Genomic DNA, 17,465 nt, shown 5'->3' with positions numbered 1-17,465 from the left:
GTTAACTCAGAAATAAAAACCTTAAAACAAATTTCAAATCACAGCCTAGTTAAAAAGCTTGGGTGGAAAAAACGTGTTTTTAAAGACTTTTTAAAAAGTTGTCAGAGATGGGGAGTCTCTTATTTCAACAGGGAGCACATTCCAGAGTTAATATAAGGATGATTCTAACAATTGCATTCCATTTATGAAATGCTTTCTGATTTTGCGAGCTTCCAAAAGAACATTGGTGGTTGTTGTGGTTGTTGTGGTTGTTGTTGTTGTTGTTGTTATTATTATTATTATTATTTCCCCGGTTTCTATACTACCCTTCCAAAAATGGCTCAGGGCGGCTTACACAGATAAATAATAAATAAATAAGATGGATCCCTGTCCCCAAAGGGGTCTCAATCTAAAACAAACATAAGATAGACACCAGCAACAGTCACTGGAGGTACTGTGCTGGGGGTAGATAGGGCCAGTTACTCTCCCCCTGCTAAATAAAGAGAATCACCAAGTTAAAAGGTGACTCTTTGCCAAGATAACCATCAATGCACCCTCTCTCGTCCTTGGAGATGTCTGCCCTCCCACCATACCTTCCACCGGTACGTGCACATCCCTGATACCAGTTGCAGAGGAGTAACAGCAGGAGATGCCCTCATCTCTTGCTTGTAGGCTTCCAGTGGTATCTGGTGTGCCACTGTGTGAAACAGGATGCTGGACTAGATAGGCCTTAGGCCTGATCTAGCAGGGCTGTTCTTATGTTCTTATGTAACCATGAGCTAAATAACATGCCCTAGGACAGAGGTGGCCAACCTGGAGCTCCCCAGCTGCTGTTGGACTGCAACTACCATCATCCCCAGTTGCCGTTGGGGATGATGGGTGTTGTAATCTAACAGCAGCTGGAAACCCTCAGTCAACCACTCTGGTCCTAAGGAGGCCATGGTTGCCATTAAGGCTGTTCTCACAAGCAGTAGGGACTGGGCTAGGGCAGCTAAGTCTGGGGTTGGTTGCCCATGAACCACGGGTAGCTGTGAGGCTTCTGGTGATGCCTTGGTGGCAAACTCACTTAGGGAGCCCTCCATTTACCTGAGGTTAAGAGCACGGCCATGCCCTTACCCCAGGCTAACTGCTCTGGAGTCAGCACCGGCTGCTATCAGCCAGTGCTGGCACAGGAGCGGGCTCCCGGCCATCACCAGTTAGGGATCCCCACAATATACCCACAATGCACTTGCACAGTGCATTGTGGGATTTCCAGGGGCTGGGATGAAGCATCCTGCACCCCGGACCTAGGGAGCCCACCAGTTAGCTGAGGTTAAGGGCCTGACTAGGCCCTTACCCCAGCTAACTGCTCGTGTGTCAGCACTGGCTGCTCACAGGAGTGGGCTCCTGGCCATTGCCGGGGGAGGGGGGATTCCCACAATGCACTGCACACTTGCAGGAGGATTTCCTACTGCGCGTCCTGATCCCTGCACCTCCACGCTGCCTGTGGCAGCCCCAGACCATCTAGGTGTATGATTAGTGTGCCCAGCAACTCCCTGAGGATCATCTGCGGCAAGGTGAGCTTTTGCTGCCTTCCTCGCTGCCCACCTTCAAGCCCTCTCACTGGATCATGAGAAAAGGCTTGTTTTTCTCCCTTAGACTCATGGACTCCCTCTGTCTACCACATTTCACACAAATGCAGAAGTAAATTTGAGCTGGCCTCTGAATCCAACAGCAGCCAAGCATCAGCCTCCTGATGAGTGTACCTGTTTTGAGTGTACCTGTTTTGAGATGGTTTTAGCTTAGGGTACTCCTAAAAATGTCATGTGTGAAGTGGCCCTTGAAGCTGCTGGAATGGTATGGCTGTGCTACATATAGGTGGAGGCTCAAGAACTGTCAACAGTATTGGATGCAGCCCAGAACTGCTCTGAGTGGGGCACTACATATGTCCCCTCAACCTCAGTTGCGTTTGGTTTGCACAGCGCGACCCTGAAGCTGCGAATTGCATTCTTTGCGACTGTGGGGTGGTGTGTGGGTGTGATTGGATGTGTCAGCAAAAGCACTGAGCTCATTCGTGGCATCATTCCATTGCATCCCACTATCCCATCCCAAATACCCATTGTTTGACAATAATGTTGAGCGTACAGAAAACCTAACTAGGACATGAGAGTTTTCGAAGAAATCCATCTTGTTTTCAGTTATTCGGCAGCATCGGCTTGCTTTGTTATCCCTTCTTTTACTGCTGGGCTGTTTTCTGAGTGGAACTGCTGCAAAAACATCTATACAAAAGAGAGAGTGCCACAGAGCTGAGGAATATATCTGTTTAGAACAAGAGAGAAAGAAATAGCACTTTAATTAAAGCAGACTTATGAAGATAGCCGTAGCGTGCATATAAAGGGTATCAACGAAAGGCACATTTCCCTAGTTAGTACAAAGCCCTGTATTCTTGCCAGTGTTTGAAGTATCCTGATAGAGGGTGCTGGTGCTTTACTTTAATGCTTCAGAAATGGGTCAGCTTTTCTTTTTCTTTGTTCAAAAATTTCATTGGTCTGGGTTTTTTGGGTCTCTCCCCCCAGTTGAATCAAAACCATTTTCTTTCTGGGTTTTTTGTTTTTAAGGGGGGAGAAAAGACGCTGTACTGTAATATGCTTTAATGAGAACGTTGTTCTCTAATGATGACTGTGCTAAGATCAAATCCCTTGATAACATATCATGGCAAGAGATAATGTGGTGGGATATGTATCACAGCCATGTTTCTCCATGAAAATGAGGCCACCTGTAAGCATCAGAAGCGAGGGGAGGGGCACTGAACAAGAATGGGGGAAAACTGCAATGGAGGGCCATGGAAGTCGTTTTAGCTGTGAAAGGGTAAGGCAAAATAATAGAGTATTTCTCCTGAGACACTCCAGTCAATGCATGAAGGGCAGGATCAGTCCTTTAGGAACACAGGCAGCTGCCTTCTACCAAGTTACATTGGTTCATCTAGCTCAGTACTGCCAGGCCTGCTCAATTTAGGCCCCCCAGGCCCCCCAGGCCCCCCCCAAAACAGGCCCCCTGTTTTTGGACTACAACTCCCATAATCCCCAGCCACAGTGGCCAATAGCTAGGAATTATGGGAGTTATAGGCCAACATCTGCAGGAGGGCCGAAGTTGAGCAGCCCACTGATTAGCAGCGGTTATCCAGGGTTTCAGACCAGAGTCAGCCCTACCTGGAGATGTCACAGAGTGAACCTGGGACCTTCTGCAAGCATGCAGATGCTCTACCACTGAGCAATGGCCTCATACCCTAAGGGGAATATCTTACAGCGCTCACATGTAATCACCCATCTAAATGAAAACCAAGGCAGACCCTGCTTTGCAAAGAGGATAATTCATGCTTGTTTCCACAAGACCAGCTCTGCTTCATGAGGTAAGGTGAGGCATTTCGCTCAAGCAGCAGATTTTGGGGGCACCAGCAGGGTGCCATGATGCCGCCCACTGCCAGAAGAGTCAGAGGCAGGTGTTTGCATGCACCATGCCTAGTAAAGCAAAGCTGTTGCCGCTGTGAGCAAACAAGATACTATGCAGTTTGGAGGAAGTATTTCATGCCTTGCCTCAGGTCTATCAAGATCTCAGGACACCACTGATGAAGGGGGAAACACAATAAAGCCCACTGGCCATACTCCCAACATCCACACATTACATAGAAACAGGAAGCTGTCTTATACCTAGTCAGTATATTGGTCCATCTAGCTCAGTACTGTCTAAACAGACTGGCAGCAGCTTCTCCGAGGTTGCAGGCAGGAGTCTCTCTCAGCCCTGTCTTGGAGATGCTGCCAGGGAGGGAACCTGGAATCTAATGCATGTAAGAATGTAGGTGCTCTTCTCAGAGCAGCCCCATCGCTTACACTGCTCACATGTTTACACTGGAATCTCTTACACTGCTCACATGCAGTCTCCCATTCATATGCAAACCAGGGCAGACCTTGCTTAGCAAAGGGGGCAATTCATGCTTGTGACCAAGACCAGCTCTCCATTGATCATGTCTTCTGCAAATCACCTCTGCATGTATCAACTTTGCTTTGACTCTGGTGCTGGCATGAAGGCTTGTTTGGAGGCCTCTTCCAAGGCACCCACAGTGGCTCCCCTCTCTGTGTGCCCTGCCTTAATGGCCTTCACCCTTTTTGTCCTTCGATGCTGCTGGAGAGCCAATGAGCAAGAGAAGGCAGCAGCTGTTCCTCTGCCTTGCCATCATGATGCTCACTTGCTCATCCTCATCAAGGAGTAGGGTGGAAGTGAGCAAGCAGGTGGCAATAGTGTGGGTGAGGAACAGCGACTCTAGAGAGCGCTTGACAGAGGGCCCTCTGCTGGGCTGTGGGCTTTAGCAGGTGCTTGTCCGATCACACATGGCTGACTCCATCTGTGCAATCTGTACTTTGCAGAAATGTAAAAAGCAGGGTACAAGTCACACATGGGGAGCTGACATTCTGTGCAGAAGACCTGAGCAATGCATGGAGGCAGAGAGTAGTGTCCATAGGTGTGACCCCATTCTCCCTTCCGTATGCAGATTACCTGTCTATTGTCTGCTTAGGGATCTGTGCAGTCCAATAGAGAAACGAAAGAAAAAGATAGCTTTGCTCGTGCTATGGGTAAGGCCTAGATTTTAGATAGATTTGCCACCAAAAGTGGAATCTGAAGCAAATTTTGGTATTTTCCCCCAGACCAAATAGTTGACGAATTTTAAGGGACACCAAACATTTCAAGGGAAGTCAAACAAGTGAAACATCTTAGAGGGATTCCATGCATACTTATGTTGGCACTGGGTTGCACCTAAAGTGAAATTCAAAGCATATTAGAAGGTTGATCATCAGGAAAAAGAGCTGAGTAATTTTAAGGGAGGCCAAATGTGTTGATAGCAAAACTGGGTGTCACATCTCTGAAGATAACATCTTAGGAGAAAGTTATTTTATGAAATCCTAGACTGCAGGGGAAGTTTGCTTTCTTCACCACCTTGAAGGTAAGGATGAGGCTTTTTATGTCTAGGCAGTATTGCTATAATTCCAGAAATTCCATTCTGCATTCCTGAGTAATCAGAGTCTCTTGTATGTTAGGTTATTAAGAAATAATGAACCCTTTCTCATGATCTGTGAGAAGGGCTTGGCAGGTGGGCAGGGAGGAAAGTTTGGTTACCTTCCCTCCCCTGCAGACAATCCATGGAGGGTGCTGGGTGTGAGGATTGCACACCCAGAAGATTCTCCACCACTATGGAAAGAGAGCTGGTCTTATGGTAGCAAGCATGACTTGTCCCCTTAAGCTGAGCAGGATCTGCCCTGGTTGCAGACGAAAGGGAGACTAGAAGTGTGAGCACTGTAAGATATTCCCCTTAGGGGATGGAGCCGCTTTGGGAAGAGCATCTAGGCTCCAAGTTCCTTCCCTGGCATCTCCAAGATAGGGCTGAGAGAGATCCCTGCCTGCAACCTTGGAGAAGCCGCTGCCAGTCTGTGTAGACAATACTGAGCAAGATGGATGTATGCTGTGACTCAGTATATGGCAGTTTCCTATGTTTCTATGTTCCTATGTACCTCTGGCAGCGCGGAGGGTTGGGGGCTGGAACACGTTAGTCTGCCCCCTTGGTACTCCCATGATGCACCATGTGAGTGCGCGGTACATTGTGGGTATCCCCCAGAACTGTCTGGGAGCCCCGCAGACTGCCGGGGCTGGCAGACGATCTAAAAAATGGAGGTAAGGGAGCGATTGCTCCCTTAATTTCATTTGAGATGTGGGCTTTGCAGCTGGGTTTGCCCTGGTGCCGGCACCCACAGCCTCTTCCGCTTGCTTCCCTCTGCTTCTCATAAGCAGCCAAGAGTGAGCTTGGCTACCTTAGTCTGAACAACCTCAATAAATATCATTATAAACAATGTATTTTTTTTTAATATGGGAGCACTTTCCAATATGGTATCCCTCAGATATAGTGTGAAGTGATATGGTTCACTCTGTCACCGTTGAATCACTCACCTCTTTATTCTACTATGACAACAACAACAACAAAAATTTATATACTGCTTTTCGACAAAAGTTCTCAAAGCAAAAAACAGTAATGGCTCCCTGACTCCAAAGGGCTCACAATCTACTGCATACCAGTCCAACTTCACACTTTACGAACTAGGAAAGTCATCTGAGTTCACTGGCAAGACAGCTCAACAGATGTGAGTAAGTAAGTACTGTAAATAAATAATGTATTGTTTATAACTAAAGGCCATTACACTCAAAGACATGATTACAAATTAAATGCACATCTCAACAGAGAGGGGGAAAGGAAATTGTACAAACGAATCATGCAGAAGTCCTTCATACAGTATGTGCCGTTTCAACCATGAAGTAACACTTTGGCATTATAACATTTAAAATGCATAACAGAGCATAAAATAGTGCACCATCAGGTGTGCTCATCTCCTTTATAATCCATTTCAGTCTTAGGTAACCATCATGTTATTTCCGAGCAGCCACTGCAAACTTTGCAACTTCTTGAATAACATAAGAATTTCCATCTGTCAAGCAATTGATGACCATCTCATGGACCATCTCCATAAGATCACTCCATTGTTGATCAAATAGGAAATTTCTTTCTGGGGTCAGCATACAGCCTACAGTACAGCAAATAATCCAGAATATCCTCCATGAGCCCACTTCTGCAAATCAATCTGAGGGCTATCATGGGCATTGTAAGCTACCTCCCATCAAGGAATGCTGATGGCATCTTTTGCATCCTTGGCTCAGTAAATCCCCTACCTGAAATGGGAAAAGTCAACTTCTGTAAAGAAGGTGATCTATCAAGTTTCCGCTACTATCTAGAAAATTGTTGTTGCTTGATTTTTCTCTATATGTCAGTTGCAAAACCCTTGCCTCAATTTAAAAATTGCTTTGCAGCCAGGATGTAAACTCTTTTTGTATGATAGGACTTAATGGCGAAATATAGACTTTAACTGGTGTGTCTTGTCTCGGCTTTCTGCGTTCCCTCCTGTGCCCTTTTCCAGTCTGCCTTTCTCCCCCCTTCCACTGCCAGTCTCTCCTCTTGCTGCCGCCTTGCCTTGACTGTCTCATTAAGTACCTCTCACCCTTTGCACTGATTCAGCCCATCATTACTCATTTCAAAGGCATTATTGAGCCATGGGGAATGAAAAAAAGAAGAAAAGGATGGGAGTCTGGGGACGGTGGGAGGAAGGGACCTTTTTGGCTGGCTCTCTGCTTTTTCATTAACAAATACCCTTTGGTAATGAAGACTTCAAGAAGGCTTCATTTGGGTTTCAGAAGGAAGGGAGTGAAAGTTAATTACCTGGAGCCAAGAATCCGCATTTTCCCTTCAGCAGCCCGGGACTAGAATCCAAAGGCAATCGATGGCCACGACGTCTTGGCAAGTGTTCAGTTTTCCTTTGCAGTCTTCCTTGTAATTAGGGGCCTCTCCTGTCTGTCATTAAAAGACAAATTGTTTGTAGGCCGTTAGCCGCTGAGTACTGTACTCCGTCTTCAACCTTTTTATCATAATTGTAATTCCAAGATTCAAGGAAACATCCCAAACTGAGAAATGGGAGCTAATTACACAGCTAATTGCTCGATAATGAATTGCTGCTGCTCATGAAGAAACTGGGCTATTTATTGTTTTCTCCTTCACTCTCTTTAGAGGACTCGGGATTTGCAATGCAAAGTGGCTCAGAAGAGGCCTTCCTTCCAAAGAAGCCGCTGTCCTGGACTGCTGGCCAATGTTTGTTCTTAACTGGGGGGCTATGAACTATAGCAGGGTGCAAAGAAATCCCGGATCAGTTACTTTTCTTTCTGCTGCATTGAAATGTGGATTCAGAGGTCACTTGCCGGAGTAAAAATCCCTTTGGCAGATTCATGACCACAGGGCTTTCTATAGTTGCTTGTGTGGGCACCTTTTTCATAACTTTTGGCTGAGAGGAGGACTATAACAGACAGTGGCCATGGTATCACAACTCCTGAGGTACCAAAAGCTGCCCCATGAGTCTAGTGAGGGCCAGCCCCCTTTTAAAATGGACCCTTGCAAGCTTTGAAAGTGATGGCAGGGTAGGGATGTGCACGAACCAATTTGGAGGCTCTTTTATGGGCCTCTGAACTGGTTCAATAGACTGGTGGTTCCACTGGTTTGAAGGTGGGGGGAATAGCTTTAAGGACGGGGAAAGGTGTACTTATACCCCTTGCTTCCCCCTCCAGTGCTCTGTGTAAAAATAGACTGGTGGGGCAGCAGCGTACCTCCTTGCTGCCCCATTGATCCCCCAACTGGAAGTGACTGGTGTGTGGGTGCACATCGTGGGTGCATGTCGTGCGTGCGATGTGCACATTTCCACCTGTGATGTGTGCAAGCACACCTGTCACTTCAGGTCAGGGATCAACGGGGCAGCAAGGAGGTATGGTGCTATCCCGCCAGACTATTTTTACACAGAGCTCCGGAGGGGGGAAGTGTGTTTGTGTGTGTGTGTGTGGGGGGGTAAGTGCACCCTCCCCCGTCTTTAAAGCTATCCCCCTCACCATCAGCTTGAAGGGCGCCAGTTCTGTGCACATCCCTAGTGGGGGGCAGGGAGGAAGGAAGGTTGTCAGCAGCCTCCTCTTCTGTCCTTGCATCTTTTGCAAGGAGTGTAAGGAGAAGTACTCTTTGCAAAGTTTGCAAAGGTCATATCAGTCCCAAAGAGCTGCTCCGCTAGCAGTGAAGGCGCCATCTTGCCACCCTGCAAGAACCTCAATAATCTACCACCTGAGGTGACCATCTCACCTCACCCCATGAAAGGGCTGCCCCAGTCTGTATTGTAATATGCTTGCTATGATGCGGGGGGCGGGCGGGAGTGGTTGCTGGAACAGCTAAATCTAAGAATGAAGGAAGATTGTGTTACATGCAGCAGTAGCTTATAGAAAGGGGTGGCAGAGTCAGCCACAGGGCATATTGTCAGAACTGACTCCATGTTGTTTATGGGCTCACTCTTGCAGAGAGGAATTGCAGCTATCCTGTGGAATGGATTGTTTGGGATTATCCATCTTTTAATAAAAATTAAAATATTAAATTAACCGCCCAGCGATGAAAGTTTGGAGCGGTGTACAAATGTAATAAATAAATAAATAAATAAATAAATAAAATATGGAGATTGTTTTGTTTTGGGGTTGTTTTGTTTTGAGATACAGGGCTCTTTTGTTTCGAGCTCAAAACAGGCCCTTTTAAAAGAAGGTATTCCGTTTCAAGCTTGAAACTTTCGAAATGGCCCATTTCGAGTCCATACATTTTGATGTTGAAACCTTTTGCACATGCCTGGTCCCCACCATCAGACATATTGTTTGGATGTGAATTAGCATTCATCTCCCCCTTCCTGCCATTGGCTCACTCACCTTTGGCCTTTGCTTGCATGGATTTATTGCCTGGCATTGACCATTGGCTTGACTATTTAGCTTGACTTCAGGCAAGCAGAGGTGGACAAATGGTAGGATCTGAGCTGTTACCCTGTGAATACAGCTCTTGTCCTAGTAGAGGGAGTATTGAAGGCCACATCAGACTCTGGGCAACTACACTTTGGATGTACAGGTTGGGAAGAGATATTCAGCAATGGCCAAGATACCTTTGGGATTGTGTGGTAGTACATGCAGAATAATTCCTTCATTTCCGTATTATCAAACATGGTTCATGGTTTTGCACTTCTTTTGTAGAACAAAACACATATTTGATTCAAAACAAGATCTATATCAGGGCTGCTCAACTTTGGCCATCCTGCAGATGTTGGCCTACAACTCCCACAATCCCTGGCTACTGGCCACTTTGGCCAGTGATTATGGGAGTTGTAGTCTAAACACAGCTGGGGGGGGGCAAAGTTGAGCAGGCCTGACCTATATTCACTTAATTGTACTGACATATGGAAAATGTTTGGACAGATTACTCAATCCTGGGAGCTTAGTTACATTGAAACTATCTGTTTTCACAGATCACTGACTCACGGTTTGATAAGCAGTTACAAGAGTAGATAGATTTGTGACACTAAGACCTCATTGTATGAGTGGGTGGATTACAGAAGTCTTTACGTGCCAGGACACTATCAAGGCTCAGAGGCAAGGGAAAGCACGTAGCTAGGGCAATCTGCGCCAGGAGTTTGTAATGTAAATGAACCCTAGTACAGTGTTGCTCAAATGTACTGTATTTACCTGAAGCCAAGACTAAGGTTTCCCCCCCAAGTTATTTGATGTTAGAAATGTGGGGTGGGTGGGTGGGTCTTAAAAACAAAGTGCTGCCCCTTCTGGGTAAATACTTGTATTTAGCCTCTATTTTTAATGTGGGTCATCTTAAATTTGGGGTCATCTTCTATTTGGGTAAATAGGGGTATTAGACCTGGGGTCTCCCGTCAAAATAACTGGCCCTATCCACCCCCAGCACAGTACCTCCAGTGACTGTTGCTGGTGTCTATCTTATGTTTCTTTTTAGATTGTGAGTCCTTTGGGGACAGGGAGCCATCTTATTTATTTATTATTTATCTGTGTAAACCGCCCTGAGCCATTTTTGGAAGGGCGGTATAGAAATTAAATAAATATAAATAAATAAATAATAATAAAAATATATTCTCCCTTATGGGTCTTCCCAAGGCCACATGAATAATCTGCTCCACAGGTAAACATGCAAAGATCTTTGCAATGGAATGCAGTTGCTGAATGTGAAGATCTGTAGATAGAGGACTCATTCCAAAGCTGGCCCTCATGTTCTGCAGCTGTATAGCAATGGAAGAGGGTTGGGGGTCGGTGAGAATAGTTGTTGCACAGCAGACTGGGAGTGGAAGGGGGGTGATTTGTGCATCTCTCTCTCTGTTGCAAAAGGCATTTCCGCTTTCATAAATCTGTTCCTGAGAGTTGCACAGTCTCAGGAGGACACTGATGCAAGTGGAAAGAGCTTTTGCAGTGAGGGAAGGAACATGAAAACCATTCTTCCTCCCCCTCTGAGCCTGGCCTGCTGTGCAAGGGGCCGTCAGCACGGGGGCATGAAAGACTTTCTGCAGCCCTGCAGCCCTTCTTCCTTCATCGTATGGCTGTGCGTACATCATACTGGCCACTGACATTAATTTCCGACTTCCTCTTAAACTGTGCTCCTCACTGACAGCCAGGCTGTAAAAACTGGAGGGGTGGCGGTGGTCATTTTGAGCCACCTCTGAATAAGTAGTGTTGAAAGAAGAATGGTCCCAGAAGGAAGTCAGAGTCAGACTACACATAGAGACTCACCTTCTCCCACTGAAATGTGTCTGTTCAGTAAGAGCATCTAGAGTGGCCCTCCCACTGAGGTCCATCTAGTGCAGGGGTGAACAAGTCAAACATTCCAGTGGGCCAGAAATAACCATGATATGTGTGTGTGTGTGTGTGCGTGTGCGTGCGTGTGTGGGGGGATTCAATTTCCAGTGCATTGATTATTGCAGTAAAATTAATTATAAAGATAGATATTAAAGCAGTTACTAGTTAGTTGTAGGTCCTCCCCTCCCCTCCCCTCCAGGGGCCCACAATTTTAACCAAGGATAGTGGCCAGAAAATAAGTCCTTGCTCAGTCATTTGGCACCTGACTGTTCCAGCCCCACACATATGCCAAATGTTGGGGCTCCTGCTGTTGCTGGCTACCTGGGCCATCAAAGCTGTGCTCATGGGCCAGATTTGGCCTCTGGGCCTTATGTTGTGCAGGGCTGATCTAGTGAGTGCCTGCAGGAGGGCTATCTTGGTGACAGCCCTTGCCTTGTGGAACCCCTTGCCTCAGGAGGAGTGTAGCTATAGTGGAGACAGAGGGAGTGCATCTAAATAGGAGCATCCACATTTGCCTTGTAATTTGACATGTAAACCAACATTTGAGGGTCTGTATAGGCCATCTATAGTAGGTTAGAAGGCACCTAAAGGAATTCCATTTAGAGTAAGATTTCAGAGGGTTTTTTTTTGCACATCTCTAAACAATACAGTTTTAAATTGGGGAGGATTCTATTGGAAAAGCTTCCCAGGTGTGACTGACCTCCTAAATTAACTGGCCCTAAAACCCCCACCAAATTAATTAACGTTCTTGTGCAGCCCATATCGTATTTTATGGGGATGCAAGGAAATCGTTTGGCTTCAACCTAAAAGCCAGGGTAGATTAGCAAGGTGTGTGGTAGGTGCTTCTTCCCTGTGGTTTCAGGCTGGGAAAGCAGATGAGCTATCATCCTGGAGTTCGGTGTCAAAGAAATCACTGTGTAGCATGTTTTACAGAAGGATCGTTGCTAGAGAACGGGCCACCAACAGCTGTGCATTTCTGGTGCACAGGTGTGCAAAGCTTGCTCTTTGCCAAATAGCCTCTCAAGCTGTGAAGTTTTGATGGACGAGTTGTAGATGGGAGCAGGATCACCTGTGTACTGTTTTGGAAGGAGAAAGGCTCTAGTCAATTTAACGCTGATATATCAAATCCATGTCCCTCGGCATCTGTATTCTGTGCACAGTAATCACCAAAGGGCATACTTTCAGCCTGAAGGAGTGGATGCTAAAAGCAGAGAATCCAAATTCTTGCAATTCCCAGGAATCAGCAAGCTTCCCTAAGAGCCAGTTTGAAGGAATAGGGAGATGGAGACCTGAGCATGCCAATGAAAACAGAGATCCTGTACTCATTGGTAGGGATGTGCACGGAACTGGCTCCCTTCAAGCCAATGATGGGGCGGGGGTGGCTTGAAGGATGTGGGAGGGTGCACTTCCCCCTCAGGTGCTCTGTGTAGAAATAGTCCTGCGCGGCAGCAGTGTACCTCTTTGCCGCCCCATTGTTTCAGTGACCGGAAGTGACTGGAAGAGCCCTGCATTGCGGGCGTGCAGGTACACATGCGTGCATGCAACATACGCATGCCCGCCCACCTGCCCACCCATGACACATGCACACATGAAGGCATTTGTGGTGACTTCTGGTCACTGAAACAATGGGGTGGCAAGGAGGTATGCTGCCACCCTGTGGGACTATTTCTACACAGAGTGCTGGAGGGGGAAGCACATCAGGGTGTGTGTGTGTGTGTGTGTGCACCCTCCGCCATCCTTAAAGCCACCCCTGCATTTGAACCGGTTCAAACAGGGCGGTTCCAAACTTGTTTGGCATTCTAAGAATAGAATGTTGAACAGTTTCGGGCAGATCCCTACTTATTGGTGCATACAGTACTCCATCCATCCACTATGCCTTCCTTTCAGGCAATGCTTCACTGAGAAATATATGGGTCCTGGGAACGATAGCCTATGATTTATATAGGTTATATAGGAAGCTGCCTTGTACTGGCCTGGTTCAGATGTAACAGGAAACTGGAGGTCGCTTCACTTCCAATTTCCTAACCCAAAAGTCCAAATTTGGGGAAATGGAGTTTGCAGGGGGAAAGGACCTGCGGTTTCCCTTGCCAAGCTTCACTTTGAACCTGTGGTCAGAGTGGAGTTTCGCTGCCACAAATCCAATTTCTATGGTGCCAGCCTTACATCTGAATGCTGGCACTGTAGTTTGGACCCCACAGAGCCGGAGTTGAGAGAGGAAGCTCCATCTTCACTCCGGCCCAACTGGCTGAGTGGGCTGTCCTTCTGTCAGGAAGTAAGTCCGCACCACCAGCTCTGAATACGGTTGGGAGAGCGGGAGGTGCTGAGCTGCAGGTCTATTGGACCCGCAGTTCCGTATTACATCTGAACTGGGCCACTAAGTCAGACTTTCAATCCATCTAGCTCAGTGTTATCTGCTCTGCCTGGGAGTGGCTCTCTGGGTTTTCGAGTGGGTATTTCTAGTCCTACCTGGAGATGCCTAGGATTGAACATGGGACCATCTGCATGCAAAGGACTCTTCTACTGAGTCCTTCCATGACCCTTCCCCTTTATAGCCCCTGGCAAGTGACTGGTTGTTGTGATTACTCAGTGATGAGAAAGAAACTCTGCCCAACCACAAGAGAACTAGCATATCAAACTAGGATTGGGGAGACTCAGGTTGAATCCTTGCTCAAGAAGTTCTTTGAGTGACCTTGGTCCAGTCATAATTTCTTTCTTTGTCTCACATCATAGGGTTGTTGCAAGGATAAAATTGGGGAAAGGCATCCATACTGTCCTGAATTCTTTGGAGGAAGGGCAGGATAATACAAACAAACAAACAAACAAGCCAACAAACCACCTCTCAGCAATAAAGGTACCAGTCACTGGGATCAATTTTTTGGGCAAAAATGGCTTTTGAAAGCCAAGAGGGGTTTTGTTTTTGTTTTTGCACCACTGGCTAAAACATTTTCTACATGCTGTGCAGAGGCCTCCAATCTAAAACATTTTGTCCATAGCTCATTTCATTTCACTGAGCCATTTTTGGAAGGGTGGTATAGAAATTGAAGAAATAAAATAAATAATTCCCCCCTAGATTGTTATCTCATCAGCATGTCATTATTTATTAAGCTCTTCCACAGAGACAATGGCAATTGACAATTATGAATAAGCACTACAGCTTCTGTTTGGAACACTTGACAGTCCTTAAGCCTGTCATCTTCACAACAACTCCATAATAGGTCATTCGTATATTCCAATGGGGATGAGGCCAAGAGAGACACTTGTTGCACAGGATTATGGGGAATCCCTCTTCACCACAAGTTTTCCTGATTATCAGATCATTAGCCCTTTTAGCCCGAGGGCAGAAGTGGTCTTGCAGGCATATAGTAAGTATGTTTTTAAGTTGACCAAGTTTGCAAAGAAAGCTATTTAACTAGGGCCATGTTTGGAAAAGCAGATTGTAGAAGCTATATCCAACAGGGCTGTGAGTATTGGTCTAATAATTATTGGTCTAATAATCGGATCTGAGTTGATACAAGTCCTACTGGAGAGCTTTTCACCAGAACAGATACTGATGAAACATTTGCCAAAGAAGTATATGATTTGATGCAATCAATGCCCTATCATGTTGTATTTTACCAAATTGTATCGGAGGGTGTGTGGAGTGGTGGTGGTTGTTACCTGTCTTGAAGACTGAGCCAATCTGATATATGCATCCTACCCTCTGCATTTTTGGTATGATGCACTAATTACGGGTATTGAATTGATACTGATACCAATAATTACCTTTGTGCCTAGCCCTACTAACCAAAATAGTTATGCCAAATTTTCAGTTTTCAGAATGTGGTGGAAATGGATGAAATATTCATGAAAAAGCTTTCCTTCCTCCTGTTCCCAGCTTTTGTTTGCCAGTACCTGCTGTGCTTGGGCATCATTGTGTTTTTTCAAAGGTTTCTTCACTGTGGATCTCAGCCAGTCAGGGATCACATAGTGAACATGAAATCACAGGACCCCATAATCTTTGGAATTAGCTATGTGACACTGTCATTAAAAGCAAACAAAGCCTTCAATCTGAATTGGTGGGAGGGGGAAGAAGGGATGTATCTCCCTTGCTCAACCAACCATTGACTTCTTTCTGTTTTGCTGGTCTGCACTGATGGTTTCTTTGTTCACCAGCAGTGTGAACAAAGGTTGGTATAGTTTACATGACAGAGTGGCAAGACCAAATCCACCTCTGGTCATATGTGTTACATGTGATTATCTGGGCATCATGTGGATGGGGATGCACATCCAAATGCACATTCCACTGAAAGTAATACAGGGAGGATGGACAGCATCCAGGTGTGCTGATTCTCTATCCTCAGTGCATCACCTTCAATAGGATGTGACATCCACATGCTCATCTCCACCCACATTCTGCTTCAAGTAGTTGGCTACATATGACCAAATATGTAAGGGTAAGGGAGTGTTGGCCGAATTGCCTTAGAAATGGGGAGGGATTGCTTGGGTTTCTTGACCAGTTCTGATCCAACACACTTACAACACAGCTGAGAGGGCTTGAAATTGCCCCGCCTGACAGTTTTACTGTCAGGTTGGATTGAAATCTGATATTTTGGGCCATGCATGGGCCTAGATGCATGCTACATGCAAAAAAATTGGCTCACTCTGTGGAGAGGAATCTTTCAGCTTGAATAGGTGTCCAGGGATTGCACAACTTCTTCTCCTGTTTTGACGTGGCTGTGATGTCAAGAAGCTCTTGGCGGTACTTCTAACAAAGAGGTTCAACATTTAGAATTCACTTACAAATCCTTGCTTCAAAGTCTCATGAGCTTCCCTAAGATGTGCCAGAGGGCCTCAAAAACAAGCCTTTGGGGGCCTTTGTACTGTTCTGTTTGAGCTATGATTAGTTTCTAGGAGTTGAACAAAAAGCAGAGAAACACTTCCAGATTGTTTCATTTGCTTACCTGTTCAGTGAAAGGCTCTTCCTAAATGAAAATGCAAATTTCAATGTGAAAATTGAAACCCACAGAAATTGGGCTTAACTCTGGATTCCTTCTTACCACTGATACAGAGCTTTCTGATAAGAGTTTCTGGGTTCCAGGCAGGTTGGAATTCAGATTTTAGTTATTTCACTAATGAAGCATTGATGCTGAGATCACACACACACACACACACACACCCGCCGCCAAGTGGAGTTACTTGAGGAAACTATAACACGTGTTCCTTTGTGAATAATGACTCACCTATTAAGCTGAAGTAATGAATAGAACTGAGCCCCCAAATGAAGGCTGATGTAGATCAATCATTCCAGATCGTCTCTGATCCTCTTTGACTCATGCAACTTGTAAATATCTCCTGTAGCTTGGAAGAACTCTTTAAGAAAGAAACTTAAATCTTAAACAGCATGTGTCGGTTTTGTCTCACTTCACTTAATGATCAGTACTCCTCTAAATCTGGAAGCGGCTTTTATTCAATATGACGCTCCAATAGGACTTGGAGTGGTGTACCTAGGAGACATAATTAAAATGTTTAGCTACAGTATGTCTTGCTTCAATTGAGCTGGTCTTTTGCATGTTGTACACTACAGATAGAGAAGAGCAGTTGCCGATTTGCTTTTTCCTTGTCTTGGGGAATGAAAAGTTTCCTGCCTGCACACCTTCAAGATATCCCTAGTGAGGGATTCTTAGCAGCATCTTAAAGGTTACTCCTACTGTTTAGCTAAATGTTACCAGCTCTCTAGGGAGATCTGGCGATGAGACTGCCTGGTGAGAAGCTGAAATCCTGTAAGTGGGGGATGCTTCAGGTAATAAATTGCAAACACTTTGCTGATATATATATATATATATATATATATATATATATATATATATATATATATTGCAGCCAGCTTACCTGTGCTGCTTAAGCAAAATTAAGCTGCACAAGCTTTTTATTAGTGTAAAGTGCTTTTTGGAATCAGGAGCATCTAAAGTAATCATTTTGAAAGCATCACCCAACTGACTGAAAATATTCCAGGATTAAATGGCAGGGGTCTGGAACGATAAAATAATGAGCAATCATAAAAGGAAGAGGCTTCCCCACTTAAACTGCATCTCTAAACACTAATAGAGAGGCCATGGTTCAGAACAGCACACACTTTGCAAATAGGCTGCAGATTTAATTCCTGGCAGCTTCTCTTAAAAAGGATCCCAGATAGCAGGTCAGCCATGGGCAAGACCTCTGTCAGAAAC

General features: G+C 45.6%; 1 long non-coding RNA gene across 1 annotated transcript; it reads right to left on the bottom strand.

Annotated features, from left to right (window-relative positions):
• Nucleotides 1-1,119: 1,119 nt before the first annotated feature.
• Nucleotides 1,120-16,722, bottom strand: LOC128327797 (uncharacterized). The gene is made up of 3 exons (XR_008308790.1): nt 16,479-16,722; nt 7,271-7,402; nt 1,120-2,277 (listed from the first exon to the last, which is right to left on the bottom strand). It is a non-coding gene; the product is annotated as an uncharacterized LOC128327797 (long non-coding RNA).
• Between the last annotated feature and the right edge of the window lie 743 nt (nt 16,723-17,465).

Source organism: Hemicordylus capensis, chromosome 5 (assembly GCF_027244095.1).
Source record: "Hemicordylus capensis ecotype Gifberg chromosome 5, rHemCap1.1.pri, whole genome shotgun sequence".
NCBI classification, from domain to species: Eukaryota; Metazoa; Chordata; class Lepidosauria; order Squamata; family Cordylidae; genus Hemicordylus; species Hemicordylus capensis.
The sequence above is the reverse complement of the archived record's forward strand: the minus strand, read 5'-3'. Positions and strand labels throughout refer to the sequence as shown.